Source organism: Stomoxys calcitrans, chromosome 1 (genome assembly GCF_963082655.1).
Source record: "Stomoxys calcitrans chromosome 1, idStoCalc2.1, whole genome shotgun sequence".
NCBI classification, from domain to species: domain Eukaryota; kingdom Metazoa; phylum Arthropoda; class Insecta; order Diptera; family Muscidae; genus Stomoxys; species Stomoxys calcitrans.
Genome location: NC_081552.1, coordinates 94,429,585 through 94,444,533, shown reverse-complemented (window position 1 = coordinate 94,444,533; position 14,949 = coordinate 94,429,585). Strand labels below are relative to the sequence as shown.

The following is a 14,949-nucleotide window of genomic DNA, read 5'->3' as shown; positions in this document are numbered from 1 at the left end:
GAAGAAATAAAATCTTTTGGAATGGGGTATGAAATGTATTGGGGATATAATAAATCAACAATATTTATAAAAAATGGTAAGTATACAAGGTTAACTACTGTGCCCAGGAATTGCATATACTCCGAAAACCTGACAGGAGGCAAGCAAGCTATGCGACTCCCAGATACCTATAGAATTATAAGCCTTATATCCTCTTGCTCAAAACAATGGAGCGCATAGTGGGTACCATGATAACAAACAGGATATCCAGCGAAGGTCAGAGGTGATCGCCTCGCATGAAGTTGTGCATATAATAGAAGAATCTTTCGATTCCAGGATACATTTTGGATATCATTTCATAAATATAAGGGACAAAGTGTTATATCAAGGAGGGGGAATTTTATCACTACTTCCGGGGTGACTATCATAAATAGTCTATTAATAATCTTGACTGAGGAGGTTTTAAAAACCTATGTTGTAATACTTTTAAAAAGGAAGAGTTCAAATCAGCTATGCAGAAGGACCGAAAGATTCATGTAGATGGCTTATGACTAGGCTAGGCTTAGCGGTCTAAATGGACGACTGAGATTTGTCTGTTTACAAGCAAGTCGAAATCGGGCCAATTTGAGGCCCCACATTTCCTAAACAGAACGATTTCGATATCGGACTAGGTCAAAAATTTGGCAGTGATCTTGCATAGGATATCGCCATACCTGGATGGAATGGAAGAGGTTTCGGATTGTAGACCTGCGAAGAGTCTTGAGGTAGAGTACGGAGCACTGCTACCAGTTGTACGGTCTTGGACTGACGGAACGGAGTGGTCATGGGGGTCTACATAATACGGTTCTGCAGTCACAGATCCGGGCGATCACGAACATGGTGTGGTATGGAGTAAACGCGATAATGTCGATTATGAACATCTTTACGGACAGTAAACTGGCCATAGCTCATACAACCAGTACGGTAAGGTCATGAACAGTCTTAGATTGTAAGATGGTCTTCTCTAAGGATGGTACGATCCGCATCGTTTGGGTGAAGGGACATATCGGCGTAAGGGGGATACAGCAGCATGGAAATGGTCGGTAGGACGACTAAAACCCTTATGGGGGGATCCGGAACGTGCGAAGACGAACTATTGCTGAAAGGCGGCAGGAAGGTCACGTGGCATTCGACACTATTGCGGGTTCCATAGGACTACCAGCGCATTTATGATGAGACGTTTGACTTTTCCGCCCATCCGACCCATAGACATACAGATTAAGTGTGAGGCTAAGCCACTGCGGCTATGAGACTTAGGGCGAAGGGAGAATGGATAGGAGGAGATCATACCACCGCGGTATATTTGGGGCGATGATAAGAAATCTGGATGGAATGGAAGAGGTTTCGGATCAGATACCTGAGATGACACTTGAGGTCGAGTACGAGGCAGTAATCGAAAAGTGGACGAAAACTTCTAAGTGATTCTGATGGCAGACTGCCACTTAAACCTTGCCTAACCTAGGGGCATAAAATGGAAAACGGTTAAGCATTTGATGAGCAGCACGGATGAGCCATTCCGTGCTGCTGGCGGTATGGAATAATGCCCCAAATGGAAAGTTAAATAAAGCCCTAAACCTTAATACCTGAAACAAAAACAACGATATTTGAGGCTTTTGCCTTTCATATTTCGGGATTCGCTATATTGAATATATGCTGGTCCCACTAATGCCTGTCTCAATCTAACGATAGGTCACATGACGATCTTGCAATATCAGTTGGCGCACAGCATCAATGGTTTTTGGAACATCAACTGATTTTGAATGACCTTCACGAAATTTTTCTTGGAGCGAACTACGACATTGGTTGAATTCACCATAACATCGATAAACACTGGTACATAATGGGGTTTCATCGCCAACATTTAATTAAGTTCGTCGATGCACTGTTGTTGAGTTAATCCATGTCGAAAGTTATAAAAAATAAACGCAAGAAAATGTTCACGATTCCATTTTTTGGGCGAGATCAATCATTTAAATTATTGTAAACTACACAAATAGCGCTCGTATGTCAAAACGTTCTGAGTACGTGTAACCTCAAAATGTGAAGCTTTATGATAGAGCTGTCAGTTGGTAGATTGCAACACAAGGGTTGTCCAAACCCGAAATATAAAAGGCAGCCCTCGGATTTATTTTTTTTATGCTTTTACGCTAACTTTCGAAGGAGTAAAGCTAGCCGCTTCAAATTTTGCACAAATACTTTTTATTAGTATAGGTCGGTTGGGATTGTAAATGGGCTATATCGGTCCACGTTTTGATATAGCTGCCATATAAACCGATCTGGGATCTTGAGTTCTTGAGCCGCTAGAAGGCTCAATTCTTATCCGATTTGGCTGAAATTTTGCACGAGGTGTTTTATTATGATATAGCTGCCATATAAACCGATCTGGTGTCTTGACTTCCTGAGCCACTAGAGGACGCAGTTATTATCCGATTTGAATGAAATTTTGCATGAGGTATTTTGTTATAACTTTCAATAACTGTGCTAAGAATAGTTCAAATCGGTTCATAACCTGATATAGCTGCCATATAAACCGATCTTGGGTCTTGACTTCTTGAGCCTCTAGAGGACACAATTATTATCCGATTTGCCTGAAATTTTGCATGAGGTGTTTTGTTATGACTTTCAACAACTGTGCTAAGAATAGTTCAAATCGGTCCATAACCTGATATAGCTTCCATATAAATCGATCTGGGGTCTCGACTTCTTGTGCCACCAGAGGGCGCAATTATTACCCGATTTAGCTGAAATTTTGTACAACGTCTCTCTTATGACCTTTAACATACATGTCGAAAATGGCATAAATCGGCTTATAGCCTAATGGAGCTTCCCCATAAACCGATCTCCCTATTTTATTTCTTCAGCCCCTAAAGTGCGCAGTTCTTACTAGATTTGGCTGAAATTTTACACAATGACTTCTACTATGGTCTCCAATATTCAGTTCAATTATGGCCCGAAATGAACCATAACTTGATATTGTTCCAATAACATAGCAAATATTTTCTATTATCCTTTGTTTGCCTTAAAAGAGATACCGTTGCAAAAGCTCGACAAATGCGATCCATGGTGGAGGGCATATAAGATTCGGCCCGGCCGAACTCGCACGCTTTTACTTGCTTAAACTAAAACTTCCAAAAATGGTGCCAACATGTATGAATTTACAGTAGATCATTTAGTCATTCATCATCTATTTCTAAGTTGTACCTACAATACATGCCAAATTTTGGACCCCTAGCTCCATCTATACAGAAAGTACAAAATTGTACCAATTATGGTACCAAAAAAATCATTTAGTCGCCCGTCATATATTTCTAAGTTTTACCAACATTCCAAATTTCAGAACTCTAACTGCATCTGCAAAGAAAGTACCAAATGGTACCAATATTGATACCAAAATGAACAAATTGTAAAGGGATCAAGTCACGTATCATATTTTTTCTAGTTGTGTCTGCATGCCAAATTTCAGGCCTCAAGCTCCATTTGTAATGAAAGTACCAAATGGTACCAGTTTTGGTATCATAATATACGAATTTTGAACAGATCATTGAGTCACCTATCATATATTTTCTAGTTGTGTTTACATGCCAAATTTCAGACCTCTAGCTCCATTTGTAAAGAAAGTACCAAATGGTACCAATTTCAGTAGTAAACGTATCTTTTCTCCCGTTGCCAGTATTAGTCTTCTATTTTTATAGCCACCACCAAAGGATGGGGGTCTACTAATCTTGTCGTTCCGTTTGTAACACCTCGAAATATTCGTCTAAGACCCCAAAAAGTATATATATTCCTGATCGTCTAGACGTTCTGAGTTGATGTAGCCATGTCCGTCCGTCTGTCAAAATCACGATAGCGGTCAAATATTGATGTTGGTCGTTGGGGATTCCAAATGGGCCTTATCGGTTTAGATTTAAATATAGGTCCAATATAAACCGATTCTAAGTCATTCGATTAGAGTATGTCGTCAGGGTATGAAATGTAAAATCTCAGCAAAACTCTGTTCAATCTTTCAAAATTGTTTTAAAAAAATCAAAAGTAACGGAGCCGTTCATAAACGCGTTATTCCCCCTTTTGTGAGGGTGGGCGTCCGTTTTAATCGTAAATAGTCTGCTTAAATTAGTAAACATTGGATTTGCTCTAATTGGCTATCCATATGTATGTTACTATTTTGCATTAACATGGTATTAGTTATTATTCCGGATTAGCACAAAAAATTTTATTTCTTAAATCAACGAAGGAGAAACTCCTTTTATTTATCTAATTCTTTATGCATAAAATTATTGTTGCTCATCCATTGGTGTCCTTAGTATATGATGTTATTTAAACTGGGATCAAAAAGTGTTGCCGACACATATGTACATTGGACTGTCCCACGCTATAAAGGATAATCTTTTTGTTTTCAAGTAGGGACACGTATACCTCCCAAATTTTCACTTTAGATTCTAATAAGAAACATACGATATATTAAGGCAATCGTTTAAAGTACCAACTTGACGCATAGAATGGAAAAAACTAGTAAAAAATCTGCTGTCGGAGAATGGGTAGAGATAATACTTTGAATGGCTAGAGCTGAGGTGATATCTGGATGATGTGCAAAATTCATCAAGGCCATAGGTGGTGCGGGCGCCTCTTGACAGGGCCCTAAAATTTGTTACGCCGGCATTCAAATACATATATCTTATAACTTCCATATAGACCGATCTTCCCATTTGATTCCTAGTCCCCTAGAGTACGAAATTCTTACCCGAATTGACTGAAATTTTACAAAAACCGTTGAAGTCCATTTCTGGGCTTAGTGACTCTTTCACACTCTTGAAATGAGTAAATTCAAGACAGAATCGAATTACGGCCAGGAACGATACTGTGAGAAGGAATTTGAAAGCGAGCGCGTAAGGTGCGTTGCATATCAATAAGTGAACGACCGTTGGAAAAGAAGTTCTAGACGGCGAAGGCCCGTCTTCGGGACTTCCCACTCCAGCTGCGCCGCCACTCGACAACCTCCCCGCTTGGGAGTTTTTTCGAATATGTACATTTCTCTGGCGCACCCAGTACTATAACCTCCAACATTCGTGCCAATATAGTCTATAACTTGATATATATGGGTCCCATTAAAACCGATCTCCCGATTCGGCTGAAATTTCGCACAATGACTTCTACTTTTATCTCCAACCTCCGTTCCAAGTTGATCAGAATGGGTTCATAACCTCATGTATTGTAGCTCCTATTACTCGATTTGACTTCATGAGCAACTACGAAAATCAATTCTTATCTATATACATGATTCGGCACGTCCGAACATAACATGCTTTTAATTGTTTCCTTATTTTACAGAAATTTTAAATTTGACCAAGATATGTCAACTTAAACAGGCATTATACGTACTTCAAAATACGCCAACAGCTCAGTATCGCACAGTGGGATAGAATAAAACAAGTATAAGCGTGCTATGTTCGGCCGGGCCGTATCTTGGGAAACCACCACCATTGATTCTGCTTAAAACTGTATGCAATATAAATTTAGTTTAAAGGCATACATTTAGTTTACATACCAAACTCAAGATCCGGAGATCGGTTTTTATGGGAGCTATATCAGGTTATAGAACAGTCCGGACCGTACTTAACACAGTTGTTGGAAGTCATAGAAAAATACAACATGCAAAATTTCAGACAGATCCGACAAAAATTGCGGCTTGTAAGGGCTCAAGAACTCAAATCGGGAGATCGGTTTATATGGGAGTTATATCAAGATATAGACCGGCTAGCTCTACGCGTTCGGCCACTATCTTGAATTCGACAGACGACTCAGAAAGTCGTGGCGATCAAGAATATATATACTTAATGGGGTCTAAGACGAATATTTTGAGGTGTTACAAAAGGAATGACTAGATAAGTATACCCCCATCCCAAGGTGGTTGGTATAAAAAAACGTTTGAGAACAGTTAGAGATATTTCTTTGAGATCTTAAATGGTTTGGGCTGATGTGTTAACGAGATCATATGCTAAATAAGGTACTACGGGGGCCTCTTGGCAGGCCCCTAAAGTTGGTCACCTCGGGATTTCGAAAACTTGTTCGGGCTCCCAAATCTTTATTATTTGTGGTCCGATTTCCAAACATCTTTTTTTCCTGGATAGTGCATAAAATCCCTACAAAAAACTCTGCTTAAATTCTGCAATATCTTTTCCGTTCACGGGTATTTTTGACTTCAATTTTTTTTTTTGGAATTTTGGCCAAAATATACTTTGTATTTTGCAATTTATAGTTTGACTGTCAAAAAAAGTAAAAAAAAAATAATTTTTTTTAAACTTTTTTGGTTAAAAAATATTTTAATGGTTTAGTTTTTGTTGAACTGTTGATCTTGCTCAAATATCTTAGCTTTTTATACCCTCCACCATAAGATGGGGGGTATACTAATTTCGTCATTCTGTTTGTAACTACTCGAAATATTCGTCTGAGACCCCATAAAGTATATATATTCTTGATCGTCGAGACATTTTATGTCGATCTAGCCATGTCCGTCCGTCTGTCCGTCCGTCCGTCCGTCCATCCGTCTGTCTGTCGAAAGCACGCTAACTTCCGAAGGAGTAAAGCTAGCCGCTTGAAATTTTGCACAAATACTTCTTATTAGTGTATCGACATACACTTGGTTGGTATTGTAAATGGGCCATATCGGTCCATGTTTTGATATAGCTGCCATATAAACCGATCTTGGGTCTTGACTTCTTGAGCCTCTAGGGTGCGCAATTCTTATCCGATTGGAATGAAATTTTGCACGACGTGTTTTCTTATGATATCCACCAACTGTGCCAAGTATGGTTGAAATCGGTCCATAACCTGATATGGCTGCCATATAAACCGATCTTGGGTCTTGACTTCTTGAGCCTCTAGCGTGCGCAATTCTTCTCCGATCAGGATGAAATTTTGCACGACGTGTTTTGTTATGATATCCAACAACTGTGCCAAGTATGGTTCAAATCGGTCCATAACCTGATATAGCTGCCATATAAACCGATCTTGGGTCTTGACTTCTTGAGCCTCTAGAGTGCGCAATTCTTATCCGATTGAAATGAAATTTTGCACGACGTGTTTTGTTATGATATCCAACAACTGTGCCAAGTATGGTTCAAATCGGTCCATAACCTGATATAGCTGCCATATAAACCGATCTTGGGTCTTGACTTCTTGAGCCTCTAGAGTGCGCAATTCTTATCCGATTGGAATGAAATTTTGCACGACGTGTTTTCTTATGATATCCACCAACTGTGCCAAGTATGGTTGAAATCGGTCCATAACCTGATATGGCTGCCATATAAACCGATCTTGGGTCTTGACTTCTTGAGCCTCTAGCGTGCGCAATTCTACTCCGATCAGGATGAAATTTTGCACGACGTGTTTTGTTATGATATCCAACAACTGTGCCAAGTATGGTTCAAATCGGTCCATAACCTGATATAGCTGCCATATAAACCGATCTTGGGTCTTGACTTCTTGAGCCTCTAGAGGGCGCAATTCTTATCCGATCAGAATGGAATTTCGCACGACGTGTTTTGTTATGATACCCAACAACTGTGCCAAGTATGGTTTAAATCAGTTCATAACCTGATATAGCTGCCATATAAACCGATCTTGGGACTTGATTTCTTGAGCCGCTAGAAGGCAGAATCCTTATCCGATTTGAATGAGTTATTGCACGAAGTATTTCGTCATGATATCCAACAACTGTGCCAAGTATGGTTGAAATCGGTCCATAACCTGATATTGCTGTCATATAAACAGATCTGGGGATTTGACTTCTTGAGCTTCTAGAGGGCGCAATTCCTATCCGATTTGGCTGAAATTTTGCATGACGTATTTTATTTTTACTTTCAACAACTGTGTCAAATAAGGTTCAAATCGGTTCATAACCTGATATAGCTGCCATATAAACCGATCTGGGATCTTGACTTCTTGACCCCTAGAGGTCGCAATTATTATCCGATATGCCTGAAATTTTGTACGACGGATCCTCTCATGACCATCAACAAACGTGTTTATTATGTTCTGAATCGGTCTATAGCCCGATACAGATCCCATATAAATCGTTCTCTCTATTTTACTTCGTGAGCCCCAATGGGCGCAATTCTTATACGAATTGGCTGAAATTTTACACAGGTCTCCAACATATAATTTAATTGTGGTCCAAACCGGACCATATCTTGATATCGTTTTAATAGCAGAGCAACTCTTTTCTTATATCCTTTTTAGCCTAAGAAGAGATGCCGGGAAAAGAACTCGACAAATGCGATCCATGGTGGAGGATATATAAGATTCGGCCCGGCCGAACTTAGCACGCTTTTACTTGTTCTTTCTGTTTTCTAAAGATGACATGTTGAAGATGTGTTTCAAGTAAAATTTTGGATAACATATGTTAAGTTAAAAATATGTTACACAATAGGCAATTTTTTGTCAAAAACTTGGAACATTGATTCGAGTTCTCAAAACGCAAAGCCCAGACCACCAATTTGGGTTTATGTTTATACCCTACACCACCACTGTGGTACAGGGTATTATAAGTTTGTGCATTTGTTTGTAACGCTAAGAAGGAGAAGAGCTATACCCATTTACTTATCAATGGGTATAGCCCTTCTCCTTCTTAGCGATCGACTCAGAATCATTTTCTGATTCGATTAAGTCATGTCCTTCCATGAGTCCATGTATTCTTGTAATCAAAGTGCAGGTCGTATTTATTGTCCAGTCATCACGAAATTTTGCACATATCACTTTCTTCACCCAAGGACAAACACTATTGATTTTGGTAAAAATCGGTGCATATTTACATATGGCTCCCATAAACATGTATCGGCCGATTTTCACTTAAATGGCCGTAGAAGCTACAATTTTCAATCGTTCTAGACAAAATTGACATAGATTGATTTGTTACTGATCTTAACATATCTGCGAAATATCATGAAAATCGGTTCAGATTAAGATATAGCTCCCATATATTGGGTTGCCCAAAAAGTAATTGCGGATTGCCCAAAAAGTAATTGCGGAAAGTAAATGCATTTTTAATAAAACTTAGAATGAACTTTAATCAAATATATTTTTTTACACTTTTTTTCTAAATCAAGCTAAAAGTAACAGCTGATAACTGACAGAAGAAAGAATGCAATTACTGAGTCACAAGCTGTGAAAAAATTTGTCAACGCCGACTATATGAAAAATCCGCAATTACTTTTTGGGCAACCCAATATATATGTCGAGCGATTTTTACTTAAATGACGGTAGAAGCCACAATTTTCAATCGACGTGCTCCAAATTTGGCACGAACTATTTTGTTACTGACCCTAATATATCTCCAAGTTTTTGTCAAAATCGGTTCAGATATATATGGGAGTTATATATTGGGTTGCCCAAAAAGTAATTGCGGATTTTTTAAAAGAAAGTAAATGCATTTTTAATAAAACTTATAATGAACTTTAATCAAATATATAATTGCCATTTTGTTCGATAACCTTTTGCCATCTTCCTGGCAAATTTAGTATTCCACGCTCATAGAACTTCTGCGTTTATCTGCAAAAAGCTGAACCAAGTGCAATTTATAGCCTCATCATTGCCGAAAGTTTTACCATTTAAGGAGTTCTGCAAAGATCGAAATAAATGGTAGTCTGATGGTGCAAGGTCAGGGCTATATGGTGGATGCATCAAAAGTTCCCAGCCAAGCTCACTCAGTTTTTGGCGAGTGACCAACGATGTGTGCGGTCTAGCGTTGTCCTGGTGGAATACGACACCTTTACGATTGACCAATTCTGGTCGCTTCTCCTTGATGGCTGTATTCAATTTGTCCAATTGTTGACAGTAAACATCCGAATTAATCGTTTGGTTCCTTGGAAGCAGCTCAAAATATATCACACCCTTCCAACCCCACCAAACAGACAGCATAACCTTCTTTTGGTGGATATCAGCCTTTGAAGTGGTTTGAGCTGGTTCACCATGCTTGGACCATAATTGTTTTCGACTAACGTTGTTGTAAACAATCCATTTTTCATCTCCAGTTATGATTCGTTTTAAAAACGGATCGAATTCATTGCGTTTAAGGTGCATATCACAAGCGTTGATTCGGTTTGTTAAATGAATTTCTTTCAATACATGTGGTACCCATATTAAAATTGACGCCAAACAAACAAATGTAAACAAAATTTCGCGCACTTTTTTTCTAAAGCAAGCTAAAAGTAACAGCTGATAACTGACAGAAGAAAGAATGGAATTACAGAGTCACAAGCCGTTGAAAAAATTTGTCAACGCCGACTATATTACTACTATATTACCGACAATTACTTTTTTGGCAACCCAATATATGTCGCTCGATTTGCATCTGAATGGCCGTAGTAGCTGGAATTTTCAACCGATCTGCACACAATTTGGCACGGACTGATTTGTTACTAATCCTAACATATCTGCACAATTTCATCACAATCGGTTCAGATTTTGATATAACTCCCATATATATGTATCGACTCATTTGCACTTATACGGCCATAGTAACAACAAATTTCGACCGATCTTCGTAAAATTTGGCATCTTTACTCATCTAAACATATATGCAAAATTTCGTTATAATCTGCTAAGATTTGAATATATCGCTGCTATATATATTTCGCCCACTTTACACTTATAAGGTCGCAATAACCGACCTGCACAAAATTTGGAACCGATTGTTTTGTTAGTGATCTTAACATAGATTTCATCACAATCGGTTCAGGTTTGGATATAGCTCCCATTTATATGTATCGCCCGATTTACACTTATATGGCTGTAAAAAACACAATTTGTGACTGATCTTCACAAAATTTGGCCCAGATTGTTTCGTTCCTGATCTTAACATATCTGCGAGATTTCATCAAAATCGGTTCAAATTTGGAACACTCTAATGTATTGTATATACATTTGCTACTAGCCTTCATCCATAGCATTGACTGTTGGATTTTGTACATCTTTTTGTTTGTTTCAAAGTTATTTTTTCTATGCCGCATCATACATCTTTCTTTTCAATGCATATTTAAAATTTCCATTTTTATTCAAAGTAGATAGGCTCTATTTGAATAAAAATTAAATACAGACAACTAACCGCAACAACTCCATTCATTCATTCAGCCATTCATTGGGAACTTGTCCATGGACATGGTCAACAACTTCATCGGCAGCAGCATCGTCTTTCTGGGAATCCAATCATTTGCAATAAATTTATTTGTTGCACCTGATGAATCATAAAAACTAAATCCCTATGTTGCTATTTGTTGCTTGTAGTTGATGTTGTTGATGCTGTTGCTGTTCATTTGCTGCTGTTGATGTTGGTTACTCATTGCTATACGTTTTCCAGCTTTTACAATTCGGTTTCCTTTGTTCGATGTAAACAATGAATGTTTAAAATTTCAACAGATTTTTAGTCAATGTTAAAAGTAAAATTGTTCATGGAACAGCAACCGTGTTGTCTAGCTGTGGATACCACCAACTAAGAATGAATACAACTATAAATCAAAATAATGGACCGAAAACAACAAAGATGCCACTACAGAAAATCCTTTTTAAAATAGTAGCGAAAAGATCCAAGATATAAATGTTTATACCCTACCCCACCACTGCGGTACAGGGTATTATAATTCTGTGCATTGGTCTGCAGCGCTAAGAAGGAGAAGAGCTAGACCCATCGATAATTATATCGATCGAAATGATTCCTGATTCGATTTAGCTATGTCCGTCTGTCTGTATGCCCATATATTCTTGTTATCTAGGTACCGGTCACATTTGTAGTCCGTTTCATAAAATTTTGCACAAGTCTCTTTTTTGGTACAAGGACGAACGCTATTGATTTTGAAAAAAATCGGTCCAGATTTAGCTATAGCTCCCATGTATATCTTTCATCGATTTGACCTATTAAGGCTGTAGAATCCACAATTTAATTCTGATCTATGTGTGAAAAAATTCATTTAAATCGGCTCAGATTTAGATATAGCTTCCATGTATATCTTTCAGCTGATATGGCTTTTAATGCTGTAGAAACTTAAAGTTTGGTCCGATCTTTACAAAATTTTGCAAGAGATGTTTTATTTAACGTTCCAATACGATTGCAAGCTTTCATATAAATCGGGTCAGATTTAGATACAGTATCATATATGTCTTTCAGCCAATATGGCCTTTTAAGACTGTAAAAGCCACAGTTTGGTCCGATTTTTACACAGTTCTTAACGCGTGTGCAAAATATCATGAAAATCAGATTTAGATACAGGTTCCATATATATTTGTCATCCGATATGGCCTTTAGTCGCCACAATTTTGGTTCAATCTTTCTAAAATTCAGCGGGAGGTGATTTATTTAACGTCATAACACGTGTGCTAAATTTCACTAAAGTCGGTCCAAATTGAGTTATAAGTCTGTAGTAGCGACCATTTAATACCTATCGAAAAAAAACCTTACAAGTTTCTATTCAGTGTTTTAATAGGTATGCAAAATTAAAGTCTGACTAGATTTCAACATAGGTTTCATAAAATGAAAGAAACATGTATGTTGACACGGTGGTGAAGGGTATAACATAGTCGGCTCCCCCCGACATTCGCCTTTCCTTACTGGTTTTTAGATAGCTTTGTGAAAGCGTGAGTCTAATATTTTGGAAATCTTATATGCTTTTTTATGCCAATAGATTAAAAAATTTAATTGAGGGCCAGATTCTAAATTGAAAACCATTATTTTATTCTTTGGAAACTTAATTTCATATACTACTTAAGGCAAATAAATTTGGCCATACGCATTTGGATGGTGGAAGGAAATAATAAAAAAAACTAATTTGAAAACAAAGTTAATGTACTGTATTTTTTACAAAAAATTAAATATCGACTTAATTAAGAAATTTGTGTATTCAATCCAAAATTTTGCAGAAATCGATCCTAAAAGGCAATTTTTATACCCTACACCACTACTGTGGTACATAATAAATCCATGTTAATTTGTGTACAAACTACAGGTCGCAATTTTTATCCGATCGTCTTCCAATTTGGTATGGGCTTGTTTTTCGGCCTAGAGACGAAGTCTATTGAAATTGAAAAAAAATCGGTTCAGATTTGCATATAACTCCCATATATATGTTCGTCCGATTTTGAGAAATATTACAAGATGTGCTCATTTTTTAACCGATTCCCTCGAAATTTTACAGAAAGGATTTTATTATGACCCTCGATATTACTGGTGAATTTCATAGAAATCGGCCCAGATTTAGATATAACTGTCATATATGTATATAGATTTTCACCCCAAGAGCCACTGCAAGCGCATTGTTTGACCAACATTTTGCACAAAGCTCTCCTCGACGACTACCACGTTATCTGAGAAGTTTGCTCGAAATCGGTTCAGAATTAGATATAGCTACCATATATATGTTCGTCAGATTTTGGTTAATTTGTAATAATGTTGTCATTTATCAGCCGTAGTTATTACAGTTTGAACATAATTGCTCGCCGAGGTCCATCAAAATTGATGCAGAATTGGAAATAGATCCCACATTGTACCTATAGGGTAGGTGAAGGGTATTATACATTCGGCACCGCCCGACTTTTCCCCTTCCTTACTGGTTATTATTAATAAACGATTTTGCAAATTGGATTTATGACAATCTGAAAAATTCAATTCGAGCGGTTATCAACTCTATAAAACAATTAATTTGAAAATCTTTTATTTCTTCAAAAACTGACTTAATTAAAGTAAATAATTCCTATATAATCAACAATACGAAAGGTAAGGATCTTAATGGTAAAAGAAAGTATACCTACATCAACCAAGATTGCCTTTTGTTGTACTGCTATCGATAATATTTTTTATACCCTCCGCCATAGGATGGGGGTATACTAATTTTGTCATTCTGTTTGTAACACCTCGAAATATGCGTCTAAGACCCCATAAAGTATATATATTCTTGATCGTCATGTCAAATACTTCTTATTAGTGTAGGTCGGTTGGTATTGTAAATGAGCCATATCGGTCCATGTTTTGATATAGCCGCTCAAGAAGGCTCAAGAAGTCAAGACCCAAGATCGGTTTAGATCTTGGGTCTTGACTTCGGTCCGGCCGAACTTAGCACGTTGTTACTTGTTTTTTTTTTTTTTTTTTTTTTTTTTTTTTTTTTTTTTTTTTTTTTTTTTTTTTTTTGAAATGCTTCAAACCAAAGTCGTTTAAGAATTGCGCTCTTTAGGGGCTCAAATTGTAAAATAGGGAGATAGTATTATAAGGGAGCTGTATTAGGACCGATTCAGACCATATTTGACACGTAGTTGAAATTTCACCCAAATCAGATGATAATTGCGCCCTATTGAGGCTAATGAAGTCAAGATACCATATGGGTATATATGGCAGCTATATTAAAACGTGGACCGATATAGCCCATTTAAAATCCCAACCGACCTACACTAATAAGATGTATTTGTGCAATATTGGCTAGATCGACTTTAAATGTCATGACGATCAAGTATATATATACTTTATGGGGTCTTAGACGAATATTTCGAGGAGTTACAAACAGAAAGACGAAATAAGTATACCCCCATCCTATGGTGGAGGGTATAAAAATATGCTATGATCGACTTTTCTAAATACTCTGTTGAACGTTCTGAATATAATATCTGCCATAAGAATTCTTACAACACACCTTTCCAAATGTTTTGAAATTTCGATCAATTGAGGAGGCTGCTGAGCTTTCCATCAGCAATTTATTTGCAGACTTCTTTGCCACAACATATTTACGGAACCGAGTAAAAGTGTGCTAAGTTCGGCCGGGCCGAATCTTATACACACTCCACCATGATTAGCATTTCTCAAAATACTTTGGCCGATATTTTTTCTTTTTTTGTGGGAAAGTAAAGGATAATTGATATGAATTGCAATGCTCTTGGAGCTATATCGAGTAATACTTGGTT

General features: G+C 37.5%; 1 protein-coding gene across 8 annotated transcripts in view; it reads left to right on the top strand.

The window, feature by feature from the left end:
- The window catches only part of LOC106095086 (heparan sulfate 2-O-sulfotransferase pipe-like), a 507,727-nt gene that overhangs the window by 274,498 nt on the left and 218,280 nt on the right, over positions 1-14,949 (top strand). The window contains exon 1 of one of the 8 annotated variants that reach the window (XM_059363948.1): positions 47-76. The exons of the other annotated variants lie outside the window; for them this stretch is intronic. The gene's annotated coding sequence lies outside the window, so the exon portion shown is untranslated. Of the gene's footprint in view, positions 1-46; positions 77-14,949 lie in introns of those variants that run through there. 8 annotated transcript variants of the gene reach the window in all.